At 41.2% G+C, this 24,259-nt stretch overlaps 32 non-coding genes across 32 annotated transcripts; 14 read left to right on the forward strand and 18 right to left on the reverse strand.

Annotated features, from left to right (window-relative positions):
* The first annotated feature begins 219 nt into the window (after positions 1-219).
* On the forward strand, positions 220-301 carry TRNAS-GCU (transfer RNA serine (anticodon GCU)). The gene has a single exon. It is a non-coding gene; the product is annotated as a tRNA-Ser (tRNA).
* A 774-nt stretch (positions 302-1,075) lies between these two features.
* TRNAT-AGU (transfer RNA threonine (anticodon AGU)) lies at positions 1,076-1,149 on the reverse strand. The gene has a single exon. It is a non-coding gene; the product is annotated as a tRNA-Thr (tRNA).
* A 358-nt stretch (positions 1,150-1,507) lies between these two features.
* Positions 1,508-1,589, forward strand: TRNAS-GCU (transfer RNA serine (anticodon GCU)). The gene has a single exon. It is a non-coding gene; the product is annotated as a tRNA-Ser (tRNA).
* Positions 1,590-2,363: 774 nt separating this feature from the next.
* On the reverse strand, positions 2,364-2,437 carry TRNAT-AGU (transfer RNA threonine (anticodon AGU)). Its single transcript has one exon. It is a non-coding gene; the product is annotated as a tRNA-Thr (tRNA).
* A 358-nt stretch (positions 2,438-2,795) lies between these two features.
* On the forward strand, positions 2,796-2,877 carry TRNAS-GCU (transfer RNA serine (anticodon GCU)). The gene has a single exon. It is a non-coding gene; the product is annotated as a tRNA-Ser (tRNA).
* A 774-nt stretch (positions 2,878-3,651) lies between these two features.
* TRNAT-AGU (transfer RNA threonine (anticodon AGU)) lies at positions 3,652-3,725 on the reverse strand. Its single transcript has one exon. It is a non-coding gene; the product is annotated as a tRNA-Thr (tRNA).
* Positions 3,726-4,083: 358 nt separating this feature from the next.
* TRNAS-GCU (transfer RNA serine (anticodon GCU)) lies at positions 4,084-4,165 on the forward strand. Its single transcript has one exon. It is a non-coding gene; the product is annotated as a tRNA-Ser (tRNA).
* Positions 4,166-4,939: 774 nt separating this feature from the next.
* On the reverse strand, positions 4,940-5,013 carry TRNAT-AGU (transfer RNA threonine (anticodon AGU)). The gene has a single exon. It is a non-coding gene; the product is annotated as a tRNA-Thr (tRNA).
* A 358-nt stretch (positions 5,014-5,371) lies between these two features.
* TRNAS-GCU (transfer RNA serine (anticodon GCU)) lies at positions 5,372-5,453 on the forward strand. Its single transcript has one exon. It is a non-coding gene; the product is annotated as a tRNA-Ser (tRNA).
* Positions 5,454-6,227: 774 nt separating this feature from the next.
* Positions 6,228-6,301, reverse strand: TRNAT-AGU (transfer RNA threonine (anticodon AGU)). Its single transcript has one exon. It is a non-coding gene; the product is annotated as a tRNA-Thr (tRNA).
* A 358-nt stretch (positions 6,302-6,659) lies between these two features.
* TRNAS-GCU (transfer RNA serine (anticodon GCU)) lies at positions 6,660-6,741 on the forward strand. Its single transcript has one exon. It is a non-coding gene; the product is annotated as a tRNA-Ser (tRNA).
* A 774-nt stretch (positions 6,742-7,515) lies between these two features.
* TRNAT-AGU (transfer RNA threonine (anticodon AGU)) lies at positions 7,516-7,589 on the reverse strand. The gene has a single exon. It is a non-coding gene; the product is annotated as a tRNA-Thr (tRNA).
* A 358-nt stretch (positions 7,590-7,947) lies between these two features.
* On the forward strand, positions 7,948-8,029 carry TRNAS-GCU (transfer RNA serine (anticodon GCU)). Its single transcript has one exon. It is a non-coding gene; the product is annotated as a tRNA-Ser (tRNA).
* A 774-nt stretch (positions 8,030-8,803) lies between these two features.
* Positions 8,804-8,877, reverse strand: TRNAT-AGU (transfer RNA threonine (anticodon AGU)). The gene has a single exon. It is a non-coding gene; the product is annotated as a tRNA-Thr (tRNA).
* A 358-nt stretch (positions 8,878-9,235) lies between these two features.
* Positions 9,236-9,317, forward strand: TRNAS-GCU (transfer RNA serine (anticodon GCU)). The gene has a single exon. It is a non-coding gene; the product is annotated as a tRNA-Ser (tRNA).
* A 774-nt stretch (positions 9,318-10,091) lies between these two features.
* On the reverse strand, positions 10,092-10,165 carry TRNAT-AGU (transfer RNA threonine (anticodon AGU)). Its single transcript has one exon. It is a non-coding gene; the product is annotated as a tRNA-Thr (tRNA).
* Positions 10,166-10,523: 358 nt separating this feature from the next.
* Positions 10,524-10,605, forward strand: TRNAS-GCU (transfer RNA serine (anticodon GCU)). The gene has a single exon. It is a non-coding gene; the product is annotated as a tRNA-Ser (tRNA).
* Positions 10,606-11,379: 774 nt separating this feature from the next.
* Positions 11,380-11,453, reverse strand: TRNAT-AGU (transfer RNA threonine (anticodon AGU)). The gene has a single exon. It is a non-coding gene; the product is annotated as a tRNA-Thr (tRNA).
* Positions 11,454-11,811: 358 nt separating this feature from the next.
* TRNAS-GCU (transfer RNA serine (anticodon GCU)) lies at positions 11,812-11,893 on the forward strand. Its single transcript has one exon. It is a non-coding gene; the product is annotated as a tRNA-Ser (tRNA).
* A 774-nt stretch (positions 11,894-12,667) lies between these two features.
* Positions 12,668-12,741, reverse strand: TRNAT-AGU (transfer RNA threonine (anticodon AGU)). The gene has a single exon. It is a non-coding gene; the product is annotated as a tRNA-Thr (tRNA).
* A 358-nt stretch (positions 12,742-13,099) lies between these two features.
* On the forward strand, positions 13,100-13,181 carry TRNAS-GCU (transfer RNA serine (anticodon GCU)). The gene has a single exon. It is a non-coding gene; the product is annotated as a tRNA-Ser (tRNA).
* Positions 13,182-13,955: 774 nt separating this feature from the next.
* On the reverse strand, positions 13,956-14,029 carry TRNAT-AGU (transfer RNA threonine (anticodon AGU)). Its single transcript has one exon. It is a non-coding gene; the product is annotated as a tRNA-Thr (tRNA).
* Positions 14,030-14,387: 358 nt separating this feature from the next.
* On the forward strand, positions 14,388-14,469 carry TRNAS-GCU (transfer RNA serine (anticodon GCU)). The gene has a single exon. It is a non-coding gene; the product is annotated as a tRNA-Ser (tRNA).
* Positions 14,470-15,675: 1,206 nt separating this feature from the next.
* Positions 15,676-15,757, forward strand: TRNAS-GCU (transfer RNA serine (anticodon GCU)). The gene has a single exon. It is a non-coding gene; the product is annotated as a tRNA-Ser (tRNA).
* Positions 15,758-16,531: 774 nt separating this feature from the next.
* Positions 16,532-16,605, reverse strand: TRNAT-AGU (transfer RNA threonine (anticodon AGU)). The gene has a single exon. It is a non-coding gene; the product is annotated as a tRNA-Thr (tRNA).
* A 919-nt stretch (positions 16,606-17,524) lies between these two features.
* Positions 17,525-17,598, reverse strand: TRNAT-AGU (transfer RNA threonine (anticodon AGU)). Its single transcript has one exon. It is a non-coding gene; the product is annotated as a tRNA-Thr (tRNA).
* Positions 17,599-18,517: 919 nt separating this feature from the next.
* Positions 18,518-18,591, reverse strand: TRNAT-AGU (transfer RNA threonine (anticodon AGU)). Its single transcript has one exon. It is a non-coding gene; the product is annotated as a tRNA-Thr (tRNA).
* Positions 18,592-18,949: 358 nt separating this feature from the next.
* On the forward strand, positions 18,950-19,031 carry TRNAS-GCU (transfer RNA serine (anticodon GCU)). The gene has a single exon. It is a non-coding gene; the product is annotated as a tRNA-Ser (tRNA).
* Positions 19,032-19,799: 768 nt separating this feature from the next.
* Positions 19,800-19,873, reverse strand: TRNAT-AGU (transfer RNA threonine (anticodon AGU)). Its single transcript has one exon. It is a non-coding gene; the product is annotated as a tRNA-Thr (tRNA).
* A 1,208-nt stretch (positions 19,874-21,081) lies between these two features.
* Positions 21,082-21,155, reverse strand: TRNAT-AGU (transfer RNA threonine (anticodon AGU)). Its single transcript has one exon. It is a non-coding gene; the product is annotated as a tRNA-Thr (tRNA).
* Positions 21,156-22,363: 1,208 nt separating this feature from the next.
* Positions 22,364-22,437, reverse strand: TRNAT-AGU (transfer RNA threonine (anticodon AGU)). The gene has a single exon. It is a non-coding gene; the product is annotated as a tRNA-Thr (tRNA).
* Positions 22,438-23,645: 1,208 nt separating this feature from the next.
* Positions 23,646-23,719, reverse strand: TRNAT-AGU (transfer RNA threonine (anticodon AGU)). Its single transcript has one exon. It is a non-coding gene; the product is annotated as a tRNA-Thr (tRNA).
* Positions 23,720-24,259: the final 540 nt, after the last annotated feature.

A 24,259-nucleotide genomic window follows, 5' to 3' on the forward strand; every position in this document is an offset into this window, starting at 1 on the left:
CACGACATTCAATCTTCAGTAAAAATACTGTTATTAAAACCCTGAGCATTAGCTCATTTCTGATATGGTTTGAGCTAGTCTAACTCTTTTCATTATCCAGTGTAGGAGATGTGATAAGCTCCATTTTGCCAGAGGCCGATACACAATCTTTAGCTCAATTGCACAGACTAGTCAATATCCTCATCAGATCATATCACCTGATTTCAGGTTTCTCATGTAGACGAGGTGGCCGAGTGGTTAAGGCGATGGACTGCTAATCCATTGTGCTCTGCATGCATGGGTTCGAATCCCATCCTCGTCGGTTTAATCTCCTTCTTCCGTGTTGAAAGGCTTAGTTCCATTTTCAACCCAGGCGGTGGATATTTGACCTTCTCAAATCTCTGAGATAGTGCAATGAAGGAATCATAAATCTGTGCTGTCTAAGTGCATAAAAAAGAGAAGACGTCATCCGATGTAGGATGGCATAAGGCATGCCAAATGAAAACGGTGGGTTTTATTTTGCCAGATTGAGCATTGGTTTATGGCTGGTAAGGTTTGCATTAGTCCAACTCCAGACACCAGACAATGAAGGAGAAGAGATAAGGCCCACTCCGTTAGAGGCCAACTTAAAACCTTCAGTGAAAAAGCAAAGACTCATCAAAATGCTCTTCAGATCTTATGGTCTGGTTTCTACGTTTTTGGGCAGAGAAGTTGGCTGTGAAGTTCAGGTGATGCATTAACAATACAGTCTATGGATTGAGCTGTTTATGCATGGTTTTGACTTCCATCTTTGTTCTTGTTGTTTTCTTGCCCTTTCACTGTTCAAGAAGACTGCTATCAAACTTTTCTAGCAGGGAGAGATGCGCATGGAAGCATTTCAATCTGGCAAAAGAAAACCACTGTTTTTATTTGGCATGCTTGGTGCCATCCTACATCGCATGACATCTTCTTCCTTCTGAGCACTTAGACAGCACATATTTATAATTCCTTCATTCAACTATCTCAGAGATGTGAGAAAGACAAATTTGACATTAGTCTCTCACTATGAAAGGTGCCCTTTAAAAATCAAAACTTCTATACCGAGACTATGAAAAGAAGGCACTGCTGAGATTCGAACTCAGGATCTCCTGTTTACTAGACAGGCGCTATAACCAACTAAGCCACAGCACCTCTTTTCCTACTGACCGATAGTAAAGCAGCTTCTGGTAGAGTGGCCTTTTCTGATCTTCTTCAGTGTCATCTGATGTCTAGAGACAAACTAATGCAAATGCTATCTGGGATAAACCAATTTTCAGGGCTTCAATACAGACACGACATTCAATCTTCAGTAAAAATACTGTTATTAAAACCCTGAGCATTAGCTCATTTCTGATATGGTTTGAGCTAGTCTAACTCTTTTCATTATCCAGTGTAGGAGATGTGATAAGCTCCATTTTGCCAGAGGCCGATACACAATCTTTAGCTCAATTGCACAGACTAGTCAATATCCTCATCAGATCATATCACCTGATTTCAGGTTTCTCATGTAGACGAGGTGGCCGAGTGGTTAAGGCGATGGACTGCTAATCCATTGTGCTCTGCATGCATGGGTTCGAATCCCATCCTCGTCGGTTTAATCTCCTTCTTCCGTGTTGAAAGGCTTAGTTCCATTTTCAACCCAGGCGGTGGATATTTGACCTTCTCAAATCTCTGAGATAGTGCAATGAAGGAATCATAAATCTGTGCTGTCTAAGTGCATAAAAAAGAGAAGACGTCATCCGATGTAGGATGGCATAAGGCATGCCAAATGAAAACGGTGGGTTTTATTTTGCCAGATTGAGCATTGGTTTATGGCTGGTAAGGTTTGCATTAGTCCAACTCCAGACACCAGACAATGAAGGAGAAGAGATAAGGCCCACTCCGTTAGAGGCCAACTTAAAACCTTCAGTGAAAAAGCAAAGACTCATCAAAATGCTCTTCAGATCTTATGGTCTGGTTTCTACGTTTTTGGGCAGAGAAGTTGGCTGTGAAGTTCAGGTGATGCATTAACAATACAGTCTATGGATTGAGCTGTTTATGCATGGTTTTGACTTCCATCTTTGTTCTTGTTGTTTTCTTGCCCTTTCACTGTTCAAGAAGACTGCTATCAAACTTTTCTAGCAGGGAGAGATGCGCATGGAAGCATTTCAATCTGGCAAAAGAAAACCACTGTTTTTATTTGGCATGCTTGGTGCCATCCTACATCGCATGACATCTTCTTCCTTCTGAGCACTTAGACAGCACATATTTATAATTCCTTCATTCAACTATCTCAGAGATGTGAGAAAGACAAATTTGACATTAGTCTCTCACTATGAAAGGTGCCCTTTAAAAATCGAAACTTCTATACCGAGACTATGAAAAGAAGGCACTGCTGAGATTCGAACTCAGGATCTCCTGTTTACTAGACAGGCGCTATAACCAACTAAGCCACAGCACCTCTTTTCCTACTGACCGATAGTAAAGCAGCTTCTGGTAGAGTGGCCTTTTCTGATCTTCTTCAGTGTCATCTGATGTCTAGAGACAAACTAATGCAAATGCTATCTGGGATAAACCAATTTTCAGGGCTTCAATACAGACACGACATTCAATCTTCAGTAAAAATACTGTTATTAAAACCCTGAGCATTAGCTCATTTCTGATATGGTTTGAGCTAGTCTAACTCTTTTCATTATCCAGTGTAGGAGATGTGATAAGCTCCATTTTGCCAGAGGCCGATACACAATCTTTAGCTCAATTGCACAGACTAGTCAATATCCTCATCAGATCATATCACCTGATTTCAGGTTTCTCATGTAGACGAGGTGGCCGAGTGGTTAAGGCGATGGACTGCTAATCCATTGTGCTCTGCATGCATGGGTTCGAATCCCATCCTCGTCGGTTTAATCTCCTTCTTCCGTGTTGAAAGGCTTAGTTCCATTTTCAACCCAGGCGGTGGATATTTGACCTTCTCAAATCTCTGAGATAGTGCAATGAAGGAATCATAAATCTGTGCTGTCTAAGTGCATAAAAAAGAGAAGACGTCATCCGATGTAGGATGGCATAAGGCATGCCAAATGAAAACGGTGGGTTTTATTTTGCCAGATTGAGCATTGGTTTATGGCTGGTAAGGTTTGCATTAGTCCAACTCCAGACACCAGACAATGAAGGAGAAGAGATAAGGCCCACTCCGTTAGAGGCCAACTTAAAACCTTCAGTGAAAAAGCAAAGACTCATCAAAATGCTCTTCAGATCTTATGGTCTGGTTTCTACGTTTTTGGGCAGAGAAGTTGGCTGTGAAGTTCAGGTGATGCATTAACAATACAGTCTATGGATTGAGCTGTTTATGCATGGTTTTGACTTCCATCTTTGTTCTTGTTGTTTTCTTGCCCTTTCACTGTTCAAGAAGACTGCTATCAAACTTTTCTAGCAGGGAGAGATGCGCATGGAAGCATTTCAATCTGGCAAAAGAAAACCACTGTTTTTATTTGGCATGCTTGGTGCCATCCTACATCGCATGACATCTTCTTCCTTCTGAGCACTTAGACAGCACATATTTATAATTCCTTCATTCAACTATCTCAGAGATGTGAGAAAGACAAATTTGACATTAGTCTCTCACTATGAAAGGTGCCCTTTAAAAATCGAAACTTCTATACCGAGACTATGAAAAGAAGGCACTGCTGAGATTCGAACTCAGGATCTCCTGTTTACTAGACAGGCGCTATAACCAACTAAGCCACAGCACCTCTTTTCCTACTGACCGATAGTAAAGCAGCTTCTGGTAGAGTGGCCTTTTCTGATCTTCTTCAGTGTCATCTGATGTCTAGAGACAAACTAATGCAAATGCTATCTGGGATAAACCAATTTTCAGGGCTTCAATACAGACACGACATTCAATCTTCAGTAAAAATACTGTTATTAAAACCCTGAGCATTAGCTCATTTCTGATATGGTTTGAGCTAGTCTAACTCTTTTCATTATCCAGTGTAGGAGATGTGATAAGCTCCATTTTGCCAGAGGCCGATACACAATCTTTAGCTCAATTGCACAGACTAGTCAATATCCTCATCAGATCATATCACCTGATTTCAGGTTTCTCATGTAGACGAGGTGGCCGAGTGGTTAAGGCGATGGACTGCTAATCCATTGTGCTCTGCATGCATGGGTTCGAATCCCATCCTCGTCGGTTTAATCTCCTTCTTCCGTGTTGAAAGGCTTAGTTCCATTTTCAACCCAGGCGGTGGATATTTGACCTTCTCAAATCTCTGAGATAGTGCAATGAAGGAATCATAAATCTGTGCTGTCTAAGTGCATAAAAAAGAGAAGACGTCATCCGATGTAGGATGGCATAAGGCATGCCAAATGAAAACGGTGGGTTTTATTTTGCCAGATTGAGCATTGGTTTATGGCTGGTAAGGTTTGCATTAGTCCAACTCCAGACACCAGACAATGAAGGAGAAGAGATAAGGCCCACTCCGTTAGAGGCCAACTTAAAACCTTCAGTGAAAAAGCAAAGACTCATCAAAATGCTCTTCAGATCTTATGGTCTGGTTTCTACGTTTTTGGGCAGAGAAGTTGGCTGTGAAGTTCAGGTGATGCATTAACAATACAGTCTATGGATTGAGCTGTTTATGCATGGTTTTGACTTCCATCTTTGTTCTTGTTGTTTTCTTGCCCTTTCACTGTTCAAGAAGACTGCTATCAAACTTTTCTAGCAGGGAGAGATGCGCATGGAAGCATTTCAATCTGGCAAAAGAAAACCACTGTTTTTATTTGGCATGCTTGGTGCCATCCTACATCGCATGACATCTTCTTCCTTCTGAGCACTTAGACAGCACATATTTATAATTCCTTCATTCAACTATCTCAGAGATGTGAGAAAGACAAATTTGACATTAGTCTCTCACTATGAAAGGTGCCCTTTAAAAATCGAAACTTCTATACCGAGACTATGAAAAGAAGGCACTGCTGAGATTCGAACTCAGGATCTCCTGTTTACTAGACAGGCGCTATAACCAACTAAGCCACAGCACCTCTTTTCCTACTGACCGATAGTAAAGCAGCTTCTGGTAGAGTGGCCTTTTCTGATCTTCTTCAGTGTCATCTGATGTCTAGAGACAAACTAATGCAAATGCTATCTGGGATAAACCAATTTTCAGGGCTTCAATACAGACACGACATTCAATCTTCAGTAAAAATACTGTTATTAAAACCCTGAGCATTAGCTCATTTCTGATATGGTTTGAGCTAGTCTAACTCTTTTCATTATCCAGTGTAGGAAATGTGATAAGCTCCATTTTGCCAGAGGCCGATACTCAATCTTTAGCTCAATTGCACAGACTAGTCAATATCCTCATCAGATCATATCACCTGATTTCAGGTTTCTCATGTAGACGAGGTGGCCGAGTGGTTAAGGCGATGGACTGCTAATCCATTGTGCTCTGCATGCATGGGTTCGAATCCCATCCTCGTCGGTTTAATCTCCTTCTTCCGTGTTGAAAGGCTTAGTTCCATTTTCAACCCAGGCGGTGGATATTTGACCTTCTCAAATCTCTGAGATAGTGCAATGAAGGAATCATAAATCTGTGCTGTCTAAGTGCATAAAAAAGAGAAGACGTCATCCGATGTAGGATGGCATAAGGCATGCCAAATGAAAACGGTGGGTTTTATTTTGCCAGATTGAGCATTGGTTTATGGCTGGTAAGGTTTGCATTAGTCCAACTCCAGACACCAGACAATGAAGGAGAAGAGATAAGGCCCACTCCGTTAGAGGCCAACTTAAAACCTTCAGTGAAAAAGCAAAGACTCATCAAAATGCTCTTCAGATCTTATGGTCTGGTTTCTACGTTTTTGGGCAGAGAAGTTGGCTGTGAAGTTCAGGTGATGCATTAACAATACAGTCTATGGATTGAGCTGTTTATGCATGGTTTTGACTTCCATCTTTGTTCTTGTTGTTTTCTTGCCCTTTCACTGTTCAAGAAGACTGCTATCAAACTTTTCTAGCAGGGAGAGATGCGCATGGAAGCATTTCAATCTGGCAAAAGAAAACCACTGTTTTTATTTGGCATGCTTGGTGCCATCCTACATCGCATGACATCTTCTTCCTTCTGAGCACTTAGACAGCACATATTTATAATTCCTTCATTCAACTATCTCAGAGATGTGAGAAAGACAAATTTGACATTAGTCTCTCACTATGAAAGGTGCCCTTTAAAAATCGAAACTTCTATACCGAGACTATGAAAAGAAGGCACTGCTGAGATTCGAACTCAGGATCTCCTGTTTACTAGACAGGCGCTTTAACCAACTAAGCCACAGCACCTCTTTTCCTACTGACCGATAGTAAAGCAGCTTCTGGTAGAGTGGCCTTTTCTGATCTTCTTCAGTGTCATCTGATGTCTAGAGACAAACTAATGCAAATGCTATCTGGGATAAACCAATTTTCAGGGCTTCAATACAGACACGACATTCAATCTTCAGTAAAAATACTGTTATTAAAACCCTGAGCATTAGCTCATTTCTGATATGGTTTGAGCTAGTCTAACTCTTTTCATTATCCAGTGTAGGAGATGTGATAAGCTCCATTTTGCCAGAGGCCGATACACAATCTTTAGCTCAATTGCACAGACTAGTCAATATCCTCATCAGATCATATCACCTGATTTCAGGTTTCTCATGTAGACGAGGTGGCCGAGTGGTTAAGGCGATGGACTGCTAATCCATTGTGCTCTGCATGCATGGGTTCGAATCCCATCCTCGTCGGTTTAATCTCCTTCTTCCGTGTTGAAAGGCTTAGTTCCATTTTCAACCCAGGCGGTGGATATTTGACCTTCTCAAATCTCTGAGATAGTGCAATGAAGGAATCATAAATCTGTGCTGTCTAAGTGCATAAAAAAGAGAAGACGTCATCCGATGTAGGATGGCATAAGGCATGCCAAATGAAAACGGTGGGTTTTATTTTGCCAGATTGAGCATTGGTTTATGGCTGGTAAGGTTTGCATTAGTCCAACTCCAGACACCAGACAATGAAGGAGAAGAGATAAGGCCCACTCCGTTAGAGGCCAACTTAAAACCTTCAGTGAAAAAGCAAAGACTCATCAAAATGCTCTTCAGATCTTATGGTCTGGTTTCTACGTTTTTGGGCAGAGAAGTTGGCTGTGAAGTTCAGGTGATGCATTAACAATACAGTCTATGGATTGAGCTGTTTATGCATGGTTTTGACTTCCATCTTTGTTCTTGTTGTTTTCTTGCCCTTTCACTGTTCAAGAAGACTGCTATCAAACTTTTCTAGCAGGGAGAGATGCGCATGGAAGCATTTCAATCTGGCAAAAGAAAACCACTGTTTTTATTTGGCATGCTTGGTGCCATCCTACATCGCATGACATCTTCTTCCTTCTGAGCACTTAGACAGCACATATTTATAATTCCTTCATTCAACTATCTCAGAGATGTGAGAAAGACAAATTTGACATTAGTCTCTCACTATGAAAGGTGCCCTTTAAAAATCGAAACTTCTATACCGAGACTATGAAAAGAAGGCACTGCTGAGATTCGAACTCAGGATCTCCTGTTTACTAGACAGGCGCTTTAACCAACTAAGCCACAGCACCTCTTTTCCTACTGACCGATAGTAAAGCAGCTTCTGGTAGAGTGGCCTTTTCTGATCTTCTTCAGTGTCATCTGATGTCTAGAGACAAACTAATGCAAATGCTATCTGGGATAAACCAATTTTCAGGGCTTCAATACAGACACGACATTCAATCTTCAGTAAAAATACTGTTATTAAAACCCTGAGCATTAGCTCATTTCTGATATGGTTTGAGCTAGTCTAACTCTTTTCATTATCCAGTGTAGGAGATGTGATAAGCTCCATTTTGCCAGAGGCCGATACACAATCTTTAGCTCAATTGCACAGACTAGTCAATATCCTCATCAGATCATATCACCTGATTTCAGGTTTCTCATGTAGACGAGGTGGCCGAGTGGTTAAGGCGATGGACTGCTAATCCATTGTGCTCTGCATGCATGGGTTCGAATCCCATCCTCGTCGGTTTAATCTCCTTCTTCCGTGTTGAAAGGCTTAGTTCCATTTTCAACCCAGGCGGTGGATATTTGACCTTCTCAAATCTCTGAGATAGTGCAATGAAGGAATCATAAATCTGTGCTGTCTAAGTGCATAAAAAAGAGAAGACGTCATCCGATGTAGGATGGCATAAGGCATGCCAAATGAAAACGGTGGGTTTTATTTTGCCAGATTGAGCATTGGTTTATGGCTGGTAAGGTTTGCATTAGTCCAACTCCAGACACCAGACAATGAAGGAGAAGAGATAAGGCCCACTCCGTTAGAGGCCAACTTAAAACCTTCAGTGAAAAAGCAAAGACTCATCAAAATGCTCTTCAGATCTTATGGTCTGGTTTCTACGTTTTTGGGCAGAGAAGTTGGCTGTGAAGTTCAGGTGATGCATTAACAATACAGTCTATGGATTGAGCTGTTTATGCATGGTTTTGACTTCCATCTTTGTTCTTGTTGTTTTCTTGCCCTTTCACTGTTCAAGAAGACTGCTATCAAACTTTTCTAGCAGGGAGAGATGCGCATGGAAGCATTTCAATCTGGCAAAAGAAAACCACTGTTTTTATTTGGCATGCTTGGTGCCATCCTACATCGCATGACATCTTCTTCCTTCTGAGCACTTAGACAGCACATATTTATAATTCCTTCATTCAACTATCTCAGAGATGTGAGAAAGACAAATTTGACATTAGTCTCTCACTATGAAAGGTGCCCTTTAAAAATCGAAACTTCTATACCGAGACTATGAAAAGAAGGCACTGCTGAGATTCGAACTCAGGATCTCCTGTTTACTAGACAGGCGCTATAACCAACTAAGCCACAGCACCTCTTTTCCTACTGACCGATAGTAAAGCAGCTTCTGGTAGAGTGGCCTTTTCTGATCTTCTTCAGTGTCATCTGATGTCTAGAGACAAACTAATGCAAATGCTATCTGGGATAAACCAATTTTCAGGGCTTCAATACAGACACGACATTCAATCTTCAGTAAAAATACTGTTATTAAAACCCTGAGCATTAGCTCATTTCTGATATGGTTTGAGCTAGTCTAACTCTTTTCATTATCCAGTGTAGGAAATGTGATAAGCTCCATTTTGCCAGAGGCCGATACTCAATCTTTAGCTCAATTGCACAGACTAGTCAATATCCTCATCAGATCATATCACCTGATTTCAGGTTTCTCATGTAGACGAGGTGGCCGAGTGGTTAAGGCGATGGACTGCTAATCCATTGTGCTCTGCATGCATGGGTTCGAATCCCATCCTCGTCGGTTTAATCTCCTTCTTCCGTGTTGAAAGGCTTAGTTCCATTTTCAACCCAGGCGGTGGATATTTGACCTTCTCAAATCTCTGAGATAGTGCAATGAAGGAATCATAAATCTGTGCTGTCTAAGTGCATAAAAAAGAGAAGACGTCATCCGATGTAGGATGGCATAAGGCATGCCAAATGAAAACGGTGGGTTTTATTTTGCCAGATTGAGCATTGGTTTATGGCTGGTAAGGTTTGCATTAGTCCAACTCCAGACACCAGACAATGAAGGAGAAGAGATAAGGCCCACTCCGTTAGAGGCCAACTTAAAACCTTCAGTGAAAAAGCAAAGACTCATCAAAATGCTCTTCAGATCTTATGGTCTGGTTTCTACGTTTTTGGGCAGAGAAGTTGGCTGTGAAGTTCAGGTGATGCATTAACAATACAGTCTATGGATTGAGCTGTTTATGCATGGTTTTGACTTCCATCTTTGTTCTTGTTGTTTTCTTGCCCTTTCACTGTTCAAGAAGACTGCTATCAAACTTTTCTAGCAGGGAGAGATGCGCATGGAAGCATTTCAATCTGGCAAAAGAAAACCACTGTTTTTATTTGGCATGCTTGGTGCCATCCTACATCGCATGACATCTTCTTCCTTCTGAGCACTTAGACAGCACATATTTATAATTCCTTCATTCAACTATCTCAGAGATGTGAGAAAGACAAATTTGACATTAGTCTCTCACTATGAAAGGTGCCCTTTAAAAATCGAAACTTCTATACCGAGACTATGAAAAGAAGGCACTGCTGAGATTCGAACTCAGGATCTCCTGTTTACTAGACAGGCGCTTTAACCAACTAAGCCACAGCACCTCTTTTCCTACTGACCGATAGTAAAGCAGCTTCTGGTAGAGTGGCCTTTTCTGATCTTCTTCAGTGTCATCTGATGTCTAGAGACAAACTAATGCAAATGCTATCTGGGATAAACCAATTTTCAGGGCTTCAATACAGACACGACATTCAATCTTCAGTAAAAATACTGTTATTAAAACCCTGAGCATTAGCTCATTTCTGATATGGTTTGAGCTAGTCTAACTCTTTTCATTATCCAGTGTAGGAGATGTGATAAGCTCCATTTTGCCAGAGGCCGATACACAATCTTTAGCTCAATTGCACAGACTAGTCAATATCCTCATCAGATCATATCACCTGATTTCAGGTTTCTCATGTAGACGAGGTGGCCGAGTGGTTAAGGCGATGGACTGCTAATCCATTGTGCTCTGCATGCATGGGTTCGAATCCCATCCTCGTCGGTTTAATCTCCTTCTTCCGTGTTGAAAGGCTTAGTTCCATTTTCAACCCAGGCGGTGGATATTTGACCTTCTCAAATCTCTGAGATAGTGCAATGAAGGAATCATAAATCTGTGCTGTCTAAGTGCATAAAAAAGAGAAGACGTCATCCGATGTAGGATGGCATAAGGCATGCCAAATGAAAACGGTGGGTTTTATTTTGCCAGATTGAGCATTGGTTTATGGCTGGTAATGTTTGCATTAGTCCAACTCCAGACACCAGACAATGAAGGAGAAGAGATAAGGCCCACTCCGTTAGAGGCCAACTTAAAACCTTCAGTGAAAAAGCAAAGACTCATCAAAATGCTCTTCAGATCTTATGGTCTGGTTTCTACGTTTTTGGGCAGAGAAGTTGGCTGTGAAGTTCAGGTGATGCATTAACAATACAGTCTATGGATTGAGCTGTTTATGCATGGTTTTGACTTCCATCTTTGTTCTTGTTGTTTTCTTGCCCTTTCACTGTTCAAGAAGACTGCTATCAAACTTTTCTAGCAGGGAGAGATGCGCATGGAAGCATTTCAATCTGGCAAAAGAAAACCACTGTTTTTATTTGGCATGCTTGGTGCCATCCTACATCGCATGACATCTTCTTCCTTCTGAGCACTTAGACAGCACATATTTATAATTCCTTCATTCAACTATCTCAGAGATGTGAGAAAGACAAATTTGACATTAGTCTCTCACTATGAAAGGTGCCCTTTAAAAATCGAAACTTCTATACCGAGACTATGAAAAGAAGGCACTGCTGAGATTCGAACTCAGGATCTCCTGTTTACTAGACAGGCGCTTTAACCAACTAAGCCACAGCACCTCTTTTCCTACTGACCGATAGTAAAGCAGCTTCTGGTAGAGTGGCCTTTTCTGATCTTCTTCAGTGTCATCTGATGTCTAGAGACAAACTAATGCAAATGCTATCTGGGATAAACCAAATTTCAGGGCTTCAATACAGACACGACATTCAATCTTCAGTAAAAATACTGTTATTAAAACCCTGAGCATTAGCTCATTTCTGATATGGTTTGAGCTAGTCTAACTCTTTTCATTATCCAGTGTAGGAGATGTGATAAGCTCCATTTTGCCAGAGGCCGATACACAATCTTTAGCTCAATTGCACAGACTAGTCAATATCCTCATCAGATCATATCACCTGATTTCAGGTTTCTCATGTAGACGAGGTGGCCGAGTGGTTAAGGCGATGGACTGCTAATCCATTGTGCTCTGCATGCATGGGTTCGAATCCCATCCTCGTCGGTTTAATCTCCTTCTTCCGTGTTGAAAGGCTTAGTTCCATTTTCAACCCAGGCGGTGGATATTTGACCTTCTCAAATCTCTGAGATAGTGCAATGAAGGAATCATAAATCTGTGCTGTCTAAGTGCATAAAAAAGAGAAGACGTCATCCGATGTAGGATGGCATAAGGCATGCCAAATGAAAACGGTGGGTTTTATTTTGCCAGATTGAGCATTGGTTTATGGCTGGTAAGGTTTGCATTAGTCCAACTCCAGACACCAGACAATGAAGGAGAAGAGATAAGGCCCACTCCGTTAGAGGCCAACTTAAAACCTTCAGTGAAAAAGCAAAGACTCATCAAAATGCTCTTCAGATCTTATGGTCTGGTTTCTACGTTTTTGGGCAGAGAAGTTGGCTGTGAAGTTCAGGTGATGCATTAACAATACAGTCTATGGATTGAGCTGTTTATGCATGGTTTTGACTTCCATCTTTGTTCTTGTTGTTTTCTTGCCCTTTCACTGTTCAAGAAGACTGCTATCAAACTTTTCTAGCAGGGAGAGATGCGCATGGAAGCATTTCAATCTGGCAAAAGAAAACCACTGTTTTTATTTGGCATGCTTGGTGCCATCCTACATCGCATGACATCTTCTTCCTTCTGAGCACTTAGACAGCACATATTTATAATTCCTTCATTCAACTATCTCAGAGATGTGAGAAAGACAAATTTGACATTAGTCTCTCACTATGAAAGGTGCCCTTTAAAAATCGAAACTTCTATACCGAGACTATGAAAAGAAGGCACTGCTGAGATTCGAACTCAGGATCTCCTGTTTACTAGACAGGCGCTATAACCAACTAAGCCACAGCACCTCTTTTCCTACTGACCGATAGTAAAGCAGCTTCTGGTAGAGTGGCCTTTTCTGATCTTCTTCAGTGTCATCTGATGTCTAGAGACAAACTAATGCAAATGCTATCTGGGATAAACCAATTTTCAGGGCTTCAATACAGACACGACATTCAATCTTCAGTAAAAATACTGTTATTAAAACCCTGAGCATTAGCTCATTTCTGATATGGTTTGAGCTAGTCTAACTCTTTTCATTATCCAGTGTAGGAGATGTGATAAGCTCCATTTTGCCAGAGGCCGATACACAATCTTTAGCTCAATTGCACAGACTAGTCAATATCCTCATCAGATCATATCACCTGATTTCAGGTTTCTCATGTAGACGAGGTGGCCGAGTGGTTAAGGCGATGGACTGCTAATCCATTGTGCTCTGCATGCATGGGTTCGAATCCCATCCTCGTCGGTTTAATCTCCTTCTTCCGTGTTGAAAGGCTTAGTTCCATTTTCAACCCAGGCGGTGGATATTTGACCTTCTCAAATCTCTGAGATAGTGCAATGAAGGAATCATAAATCTGTGCTGTCTAAGTGCATAAAAAAGAGAAGACGTCATCCGATGTAGGATGGCATAAGGCATGCCAAATGAAAACGGTGGGTTTTATTTTGCCAGATTGAGCATTGGTTTATGGCTGGTAAGGTTTGCATTAGTCCAACTCCAGACACCAGACAATGAAGGAGAAGAGATAAGGCCCACTCCGTTAGAGGCCAACTTAAAACCTTCAGTGAAAAAGCAAAGACTCATCAAAATGCTCTTCAGATCTTATGGTCTGGTTTCTACGTTTTTGGGCAGAGAAGTTGGCTGTGAAGTTCAGGTGATGCATTAACAATACAGTCTATGGATTGAGCTGTTTATGCATGGTTTTGACTTCCATCTTTGTTCTTGTTGTTTTCTTGCCCTTTCACTGTTCAAGAAGACTGCTATCAAACTTTTCTAGCAGGGAGAGATGCGCATGGAAGCATTTCAATCTGGCAAAAGAAAACCACTGTTTTTATTTGGCATGCTTGGTGCCATCCTACATCGCATGACATCTTCTTCCTTCTGAGCACTTAGACAGCACATATTTATAATTCCTTCATTCAACTATCTCAGAGATGTGAGAAAGACAAATTTGACATTAGTCTCTCACTATGAAAGGTGCCCTTTAAAAATCGAAACTTCTATACCGAGACTATGAAAAGAAGGCACTGCTGAGATTCGAACTCAGGATCTCCTGTTTACTAGACAGGCGCTATAACCAACTAAGCCACAGCACCTCTTTTCCTACTGACCGATAGTAAAGCAGCTTCTGGTAGAGTGGCCTTTTCTGATCTTCTTCAGTGTCATCTGATGTCTAGAGACAAACTAATGCAAATGCTATCTGGGATAAACCAATTTTCAGGGCTTCAATACAGACACGACATTCAATCTTCAGTAAAAATACTGTTATTAAAACCCTGAGCATTAGCTCATTTCTGATATGGTTTGAGCTAGTCTAACTCTTTTCATTATCCAGTGTAGGAAATGTGATAAGCTCCATTTTGCCAGAGGCCGATACTCAATCTTTAGCTCAATTGCACAGACTAGTCAATATCCTCATCAGATCATATCACCTGATTTCAGGTTTCTCATGTAGACGAGGTGGCCGAGTGGTTAAGGCGATGGACTGCTAATCCATTGTGCTCTGCATGCATGGGTTCGAATCCCATCCTCGTCGGTTTAATCTCCTTCTTCCGTGTTGAAAGGCTTAGTTCCATTTTCAACCCAGGCGGTGGATATTTGACCTTCTCAAATCTCTGAGATAGTGCAATGAAGGAATCATAAATCTGTGCTGTCTAAGTGCATAAAAAAGAGAAGACGTCATCCGATGTAGGATGGCATAAGGCATGCCAAATGAAAACGGTGGGTTTTATTTTGCCAGATTGAGCATTGGTTTATGGCTGGTAAGGTTTGCATTAGTCCAACTCCAGACACCAGACAATGAAGGAGAAGAGATAAGGCCCACTCCGTTAGAGGCCAACTTAAAACCTTCAGTGAAAAAGCAAAGACTCATCAAAATGCTCTTCAGATCTTATGGTCTGGTTTCTACGTTTTTGGGCAGAGAAGTTGGCTGTGAAGTTCAGGTGATGCATTAACAATACAGTCTATGGATTGAGCTGTTTATGCATGGTTTTGACTTCCATCTTTGTTCTTGTTGTTTTCTTGCCCTTTCACTGTTCAAGAAGACTGCTATCAAACTTTTCTAGCAGGGAGAGATGCGCATGGAAGCATTTCAATCTGGCAAAAGAAAACCACTGTTTTTATTTGGCATGCTTGGTGCCATCCTACATCGCATGACATCTTCTTCCTTCTGAGCACTTAGACAGCACATATTTATAATTCCTTCATTCAACTATCTCAGAGATGTGAGAAAGACAAATTTGACATTAGTCTCTCACTATGAAAGGTGCCCTTTAAAAATCGAAACTTCTATACCGAGACTATGAAAAGAAGGCACTGCTGAGATTCGAACTCAGGATCTCCTATTTACTAGACAGGCGCTTTAACCAACTAAGCCACAGCACCTCTTTTCCTACTGACCGATAGTAAAGCAGCTTCTGGTAGAGTGGCCTTTTCTGATCTTCTTCAGTGTCATCTGATGTCTATAGACAAACTAATGCAAATGCTATCTGGGATAAACCAATTTTCAGGGCTTCAATACAGACACGACATTCAATCTTTAGTAAAAATACTGTTATTAAAACCCTGAGCATTAGCTCATTTCTGATATGGTTTGAGCTAGTCTAACTCTTTTCATTATCCAGTGTAGGAGATGTGATAAGCTCCATTTTGCCAGAGGCCGATACACAATCTTTAGCTCAATTGCACAGACTAGTCAATATCCTCATCAGATCATATCACCTGATTTCAGGTTTCTCATGTAGACGAGGTGGCCGAGTGGTTAAGGCGATGGACTGCTAATCCATTGTGCTCTGCATGCATGGGTTCGAATCCCATCCTCGTCGGTTTAATCTCCTTCTTCCGTGTTGAAAGGCTTAGTTCCATTTTCAACCCAGGCGGTGGATATTTGACCTTCTCAAATCTCTGAGATAGTGCAATGAAGGAATCATAAATCTGTGCTGTCTAAGTGCATAAAAAAGAGAAGACGTCATCCGATGTAGGATGGCATAAGGCATGCCAAATGAAAACGGTGGGTTTTATTTTGCCAGATTGAGCATTGGTTTATGGCTGGTAATGTTTGCATTAGTCCAACTCCAGACACCAGACAATGAAGGAGAAGAGATAAGGCCCACTCCGTTAGAGGCCAACTTAAAACCTTCAGTGAAAAAGCAAAGACTCATCAAAATGCTCTTCAGATCTTATGGTCTGGTTTCTACGTTTTTGGGCAGAGAAGTTGGCTGTGAAGTTCAGGTGATGCATTAACAATACAGTCTATGGATTGAGCTGTTTATGCATGGTTTTGACTTCCATCTTTGTTCTTGTTGTTTTCTTGCCCTTTCACTGTTCAAGAAGACTGCTATCAAACTTTTCTAGCAGGGAGAGATGCGCATGGAAGCATTTCAATCTGGCAAAAGAAAACCACTGTTTTTATTTGGCATGCTTGGTGCCATCCTACATCGCATGACATCTTCTTCCTTCTGAGCACTTAGACAGCACATATTTATAATTCCTTCATTCAACTATCTCAGAGATGTGAGAAAGACAAATTTGACATTAGTCTCTCACTATGAAAGGTGCCCTTTAAAAATCGAAACTTCTATACCGAGACTATGAAAAGAAGGCACTGCTGAGATTCGAACTCAGGATCTCCTGTTTACTAGACAGGCGCTTTAACCAACTAAGCCACAGCACCTCTTTTCCTCCTGACCGATAGTAAAGCAGCTTCTGGTAGAGTGGCCTTTTCTGATCTTCTTCAGTGTCATCTGATGTCTATAGACAAACTAATGCAAATGCTATCTGGGATAAACCAATTTTCAGGGCTTCAATACAGACACGACATTCAATCTTTAGTAAAAATACTGTTATTAAAACCCTGAGCATTAGCTCATTTCTGATATGGTTTGAGCTAGTCTAACTCTTGACATTATCCAGTGTAGGAGATGTGATAAGATGTGTCTAAGTGCATAAAAAAGAGAAGACGTCATCCGATGTAGGATGGCATCAGGCATGCCAAATGAAAACGGTGGGTTTTCCTTTGCCAGATTGAGCATTGGTTTATGGCTGGTAAGGTTTGCATTAGTCCAACTCCAGACACCAGACAATGAAGGAGAAGAGATAAGGCCCACTCCGTTAGAGGCCAACTTAAAACCTTCAGTGAAAAAGCAAAGACTCATCAAAATGCTCTTCAGATCTTATGGTCTGGTTTCTACGTTTTTGGGCAGAGAAGTTGGCTGTGAAGTTCAGGTGATGCATTAACAATACAGTCTATGGATTGAGCTGTTTATGCATGGTTTTGACTTCCATCTTTGTTCTTGTTGTTTTCTTGCCCTTTCACTGTTCAAGAAGACTGCTATCAAACTTTTCTAGCAGGGAGAGATGCGCATGGAAGCATTTCAATCTGGCAAAAGAAAACCACTGTTTTTATTTGGCATGCTTGGTGCCATCCTACATCGCTTGACATCTTCTTCCTTCTGAGCACTTAGACAGCACATATTTATAATTCCTTCATTCAACTATCTCAGAGATGTGAGAAAGACAAATTTGACATTAGTCTCTCACTATGAAAGGTGCCCTTTAAAAATCGAAACTTCTATACCGAGACTATGAAAAGAAGGCACTGCTGAGATTCGAACTCAGGATCTCCTGTTTACTAGACAGGCGCTTTAACCAACTAAGCCACAGCACCTCTTTTCCTCCTGACCGATAGTAAAGCAGCTTCTGGTAGAGTGGCCTTTTCTGATCTTCTTCAGTGTCATCTGATGTCTATAGACAAACTAATGCAAATGCTATCTGGGATAAACCAATTTTCAGGGCTTCAATACAGACACGACATTCAATCTTTAGTAAAAATACTGTTATTAAAACCCTGAGCATTAGCTCATTTCTGATATGGTTTGAGCTAGTCTAACTCTTGACATTATCCAGTGTAGGAGATGTGATAAGATGTGTCTAAGTGCATAAAAAAGAGAAGACGTCATCCGATGTAGGATGGCATCAGGCATGCCAAATGAAAACGGTGGGTTTTCCTTTGCCAGATTGAGCTTTGGTTTATGGCTGGTAATGTTTGCATTAGTCCAACTCCAGACACCAGACAATGAAGGAGAAGAGATAAGGCCCACTCCGTTAGAGGCCAACTTAAAACCTTCAGTGAAAAAGCAAAGACTCATCAAAATGCTCTTCAGATCTTATGGTCTGGTTTCTACGTTTTTGGGCAGAGAAGTTGGCTGTGAAGTTCAGGTGATGCATTAACAATACAGTCTATGGATTGAGCTGTTTATGCATGGTTTTGACTTCCATCTTTGTTCTTGTTGTTTTCTTGCCCTTTCACTGTTCAAGAAGACTGCTATCAAACTTTTCTAGCAGGGAGAGATGCGCATGGAAGCATTTCAATCTGGCAAAAGAAAACCACTGTTTTTATTTGGCATGCTTGGTGCCATCCTACATCGCTTGACATCTTCTTCCTTCTGAGCACTTAGACAGCACATATTTATAATTCCTTCATTCAACTATCTCAGAGATGTGAGAAAGACAAATTTGACATTAGTCTCTCACTATGAAAGGTGCCCTTTAAAAATCGAAACTTCTATACCGAGACTATGAAAAGAAGGCACTGCTGAGATTCGAACTCAGGATCTCCTGTTTACTAGACAGGCGCTTTAACCAACTAAGCCACAGCACCTCTTTTCCTCCTGACCGATAGTAAAGCAGCTTCTGGTAGAGTGGCCTTTTCTGATCTTCTTCAGTGTCATCTGATGTCTATAGACAAACTAATGCAAATGCTATCTGGGATAAACCAATTTTCAGGGCTTCAATACAGACACGACATTCAATCTTTAGTAAAAATACTGTTATTAAAACCCTGAGCATTAGCTCATTTCTGATATGGTTTGAGCTAGTCTAACTCTTGACATTATCCAGTGTAGGAGATGTGATAAGGTCCATTTTGCCAGAGGCCGATACACAATCTTTAGCTCAATTGCACAGACTAGTCAAAATCCTCATCAGATCATATCACCTGATTTCAGGTTTCTCATGTAGACGAGGTGGCCGAGTGGTTAAGGCGATGGACTGCTAATCCATTGTGCTCTGCATGCATGGGTTCGAATCCCATCCTCGTCGGTTTAATCTCCTTCTTCCGTGTTGAAAGGCTTAGTTCCATTTTCAACCCAGGCGGTGGATATTTGACCTTCTCAAATCTCTGAGATAGTGCAATGAAGGAATCATAAATCTGTGCTGTCTAAGTGCATAAAAAAGAGAAGACGTCATCCGATGTAGGATGGCATCAGGCATGCCAAATGAAAACGGTGGGTTTTCCTTTGCCAGATTGAGCATTGGTTTATGGCTGGTAAGGTTTGCATTAGTCCAACTCCAGACACCAGACAATGAAGGAGAAGAGATAAGGCCCACTCCGTTAGAGGCCAACTTAAAACCTTCAGTGAAAAAGCAAAGACTCATCAAAATGCTCTTCAGATCTTATGGTCTGGTTTCTACGTTTTTGGGCAGAGAAGTTGGCTGTGAAGTTCAGGTGATGCATTAACAATACATTCTATGGATTGAGCTGTTTATGCATGGTTTTGACTTCCATCTTTGTTCTTGTTGTTCTCTTACCCTTTCACTGTTCAAGAAGACAGCTATCACACTTTTCTAGCAGGGAGAGATGGAAGCATTTCAATCTGGCAAAACAAAACCACTGTTTTTATTTGGCATGCTTGATGCCATCCTACATCGCATGACATCTTCTTCCTTCTGAGCACTTAGACAGCACATATTTATAATTCCTTCATTCAACTATCTCAGAGATGTGAGAAAGACAAATTTGACATTAGTCTCTCACTATGAAAGGTGCCCTTTAAAAATCGAAACTTCTATACCGAGACTATGAAAAGAAGGCACTGCTGAGATTCGAACTCAGGATCTCCTGTTTACTAGACAGGCGCTTTAACCAACTAAGCCACAGCACCTCTTTTCCTACTGACCGATAGTAAAGCAGCTTCTGGTAGAGTGGCCTTTTCTGATCTTCTTCAGTGTCATCTGATGTCTATAGACAAACTAATGCAAATGCTATCTGGGATAAACCAATTTTCAGGGCTTCAATACAGACACGACATTCAATCTTTAGTAAAAATACTGTTATTAAAACCCTGAGCATTAGCTCATTTCTGATATGGTTTGAGCTAGTCTAACTCTTGACATTATCCAGTGTAGGAGATGTGATAAGGTCCATTTTGCCAGAGGCCGATACACAATCTTTAGCTCAATTGCACAGACTAGTCAAAATCCTCATCAGATCATATCACCTGATTTCAGGTTTCTCATGTAGACGAGGTGGCCGAGTGGTTAAGGCGATGGACTGCTAATTCATTGTGCTCTGCATGCATGGGTTCGAATCCCATCCTCGTCGGTTTAATCTCCTTCATCCGTGTTGAAAGGCTTAGTTCCATTTTCAACCCAGGCGGTGGATATTTGACCTTCTCAAATCTCTGAGATAGTGCAATGAAGGAATCATAAATCTGTGCTGTCTAAGTGCATAAAAAAGAGAAGACGTCATCCGATGTAGGATGGCATCAGGCATGCCAAATGAAAACGGTGGGTTTTCCTTTGCCAGATTGAGCATTGGTTTATGGCTGGTAAGGTTTGCATTAGTCCAACTCCAGACACCAGACAATGAAGGAGAAGAGATAAGGCCCACTCCGTTAGAGGCCAACTTAAAACCTTCAGTGAAAAAGCAACGACTCATCAAAATGCTCTTCAGATCTTATGGTCTGGTTTCTACGTTTTTGGGCAGAGAAGTTGGCTGTGAAGTTCAGGTGATGCATTAACAATACATTCTATGGATTGAGCTGTTTATGCATGGTTTTGACTTCCATCTTTGTTCTTGTTGTTTTCTTACCCTTTCACTGTTCAAGAAGACAGCTATCACACTTTTCTAGCAGGGAGAGATGGAAGCATTTCAATCTGGCAAAAGAAAACCACTGTTTTTATTTGGCATGCTTGATGCCATCCTACATCGCATGACATCTTCTTCCTTCTGAGCACTTAGACAGCACATATTTATAATTCCTTCATTCAACTATCTCAGAGATGTGAGAAAGACAAATTTGACATTAGTCTCTCACTATGAAAGGTGCCCTTTAAAAATCGAAACTTCTATACCGAGACTATGAAAAGAAGGCACTGCTGAGATTCGAACTCAGGATCTCCTGTTTACTAGACAGGCGCTTTAACCAACTAAGCCACAGCACCTCTTTTCCTACTGACCGATAGTAAAGCAGCTTCTGGTAGAGTGGACTTTTCTGATCTTCTTCAGTGTCATCTGATGTCTAGAGACAAACTAATGCAAATGCTATCTGGGATAAACCAATTTTCAGGGCTTCAATACAGACACGACATTCAATCTTTAGTAAAAATACTGTTATTAAAACCCTGAGCATTAGCTCATTTCTGGTATGGTTTGAGCTAGTCTAACTCTTGACATTATCCAGTGTAGGAGATGTGATAAGGTCCATTTTGCCAGAGGCCGATACACAATCTTTAGCTCAATTGCACAGACTAGTCAAAATCCTCATCAGATCATATCACCTGATTTCAGGTTTCTCATGTAGACGAGGTGGCCGAGTGGTTAAGGCGATGGACTGCTAATTCATTGTGCTCTGCATGCATGGGTTCGAATCCCATCCTCGTCGGTTTAATCTCCTTCATCCGTGTTGAAAGGCTTAGTTCCATTTTCAACCCAGGCGGTGGATATTTGACCTTCTCAAATCTCTGAGATAGTGCAATGAAGGAATCATAAATCTGTGCTGTCTAAGTGCATAAAAAAGAGAAGACGTCATCCGATGTAGGATGGCATCAGGCATGCCAAATGAAAACGGTGGGTTTTCCTTTGCCAGATTGAGCATTGGTTTATGGCTGGTAAGGTTTGCATTAGTCCAACTCCAGACACCAGACAATGAAGGAGAAGAGATAAGGCCCACTCCGTTAGAGGCCAACTTAAAACCTTCAGTGAAAAAGCAACGACTCATCAAAATGCTCTTCAGATCTTATGGTCTGGTTTCTACGTTTTTGGGCAGAGAAGTTGGCTGTGAAGTTCAGGTGATGCATTAACAATACATTCTATGGATTGAGCTGTTTATGCATGGTTTTGACTTCCATCTTTGTTCTTGTTGTTTTCTTACCCTTTCACTGTTCAAGAAGACAGCTATCACACTTTTCTAGCAGGGAGAGATGGAAGCATTTCAATCTGGCAAAAGAAAACCACTGTTTTTATTTGGCATGCTTGATGCCATCCTACATCGCATGACATCTTCTTCCTTCTGAGCACTTAGACAGCACATATTTATAATTCCTTCATTCAACTATCTCAGAGATGTGAGAAAGACAAATTTGACATTAGTCTCTCACTATGAAAGGTGCCCTTTAAAAATCGAAACTTCTATACCGAGACTATGAAAAGAAGGCACTGCTGAGATTCGAACTCAGGATCTCCTGTTTACTAGACAGGCGCTTTAACCAACTAAGCCACAGCACCTCTTTTCCTACTGACCGATAGTAAAGCAGCTTCTGGTAGAGTGGACTTTTCTGATCTTCTTCAGTGTCATCTGATGTCTAGAGACAAACTAATGCAAATGCTATCTGGGATAAACCAATTTTCAGGGCTTCAATACAGACACGACATTCAATCTTTAGTAAAAATACTGTTATTAAAACCCTGAGCATTAGCTCATTTCTGATATGGTTTGAGCTAGTCTAACTCTTGACATTATCCAGTGTAGGAGATGTGATAAGGTCCATTTTGCCAGAGGCCGATACACAATCTTTAGCTCAATTGCACAGACTAGTCAAAATCCTCATCAGATCATATCACCTGATTTCAGGTTTCTCATGTAGACGAGGTGGCCGAGTGGTTAAGGCGATGGACTGCTAATTCATTGTGCTCTGCATGCATGGGTTCGAATCCCATCCTCATAGGTTTAATCTCCTTCATCCGTGTTGAAAGGCTTAGTTCCATTTTCAACCCAGGCGGTGGATATTTGACCTTCTCAAATCTCTGAGATAGTGCAATGAAGGAATCATAAATCTGTGCTGTCTAAGTGCATAAAAAAGAGAAGACGTCATCCGATGTAGGATGGCATCAGGCATGCCAAATGAAAACGGTGGGTTTTCCTTTGCCAGATTGAGCATTGGTTTATGGCTGGTAAGGTTTGCATTAGTCCAACTCCAGACACCAGACAATGAAGGAGAAGAGATAAGGCCCACTCCGTTAGAGGCCAACTTAAAACCTTCAGTGAAAAAGCAACGACTCATCAAAATGCTCTTCAGATCTTATGGTCTGGTTTCTACGTTTTTGGGCAGAGAAGTTGGCTGTGAAGTTCAGGTGATGCATTAACAATACATTCTATGGATTGAGCTGTTTATGCATGGTTTTGACTTCCATCTTTGTTCTTGTTGTTTTCTTACCCTTTCACTGTTCAAGAAGACAGCTATCACACTTTTCTAGCAGGGAGAGATGGAAGCATTTCAATCTGGCAAAAGAAAACCACTGTTTTTATTTGGCATGCTTGATGCCATCCTACATCGCATGACATCTTCTTCCTTCTGAGCACTTAGACAGCACATATTTATAATTCCTTCATTCAACTATCTCAGAGATGTGAGAAAGACAAATTTGACATTAGTCTCTCACTATGAAAGGTGCCCTTTAAAAATCGAAACTTCTATACCGAGACTATGAAAAGAAGGCACTGCTGAGATTCGAACTCAGGATCTCCTGTTTACTAGACAGGCGCTTTAACCAACTAAGCCACAGCACCTCTTTTCCTACTGACCGATAGTAAAGCAGCTTCTGGTAGAGTGGACTTTTCTGATCTTCTTCAGTGTCATCTGATGTCTAGAGACAAACTAATGCAAATGCTATCTGGGATAAACCAAATTTCAGGGCTTCAATACAGACACGACATTCAATCTTTAGTAAAAATACTGTTATTAAAACCCTGAGCATTAGCTCATTTCTGATATGGTTTGAGCTAGTCTAACTCTTGACATTATCCAGTGTAGGAGATGTGATAAGGTCCATTTTGCCAGAGGCCGATACACAATCTTTAGCTCAATTGCACAGACTAGTCAAAATCCTCATCAGATCATATCACCTGATTTCAGGTTTCTCATGTAGACGAGGTGGCCGAGTGGTTAAGGCGATGGACTGCTAATTCATTGTGCTCTGCATGCATGGGTTCGAATCCCATCCTCGTAGGTTTAATCTCCTTCATCCGTGTTGAAAGGCTTAGTTCCATTTTCAACCCAGGCGGTGGATATTTGACCTTCTCAAATCTCTGAGATAGTGCAATGAAGGA

Source organism: Anomaloglossus baeobatrachus, chromosome 7 (genome assembly GCF_048569485.1).
Source record: "Anomaloglossus baeobatrachus isolate aAnoBae1 chromosome 7, aAnoBae1.hap1, whole genome shotgun sequence".
Lineage (NCBI taxonomy): Eukaryota > Metazoa > Chordata > Amphibia > Anura > Aromobatidae > Anomaloglossus > Anomaloglossus baeobatrachus.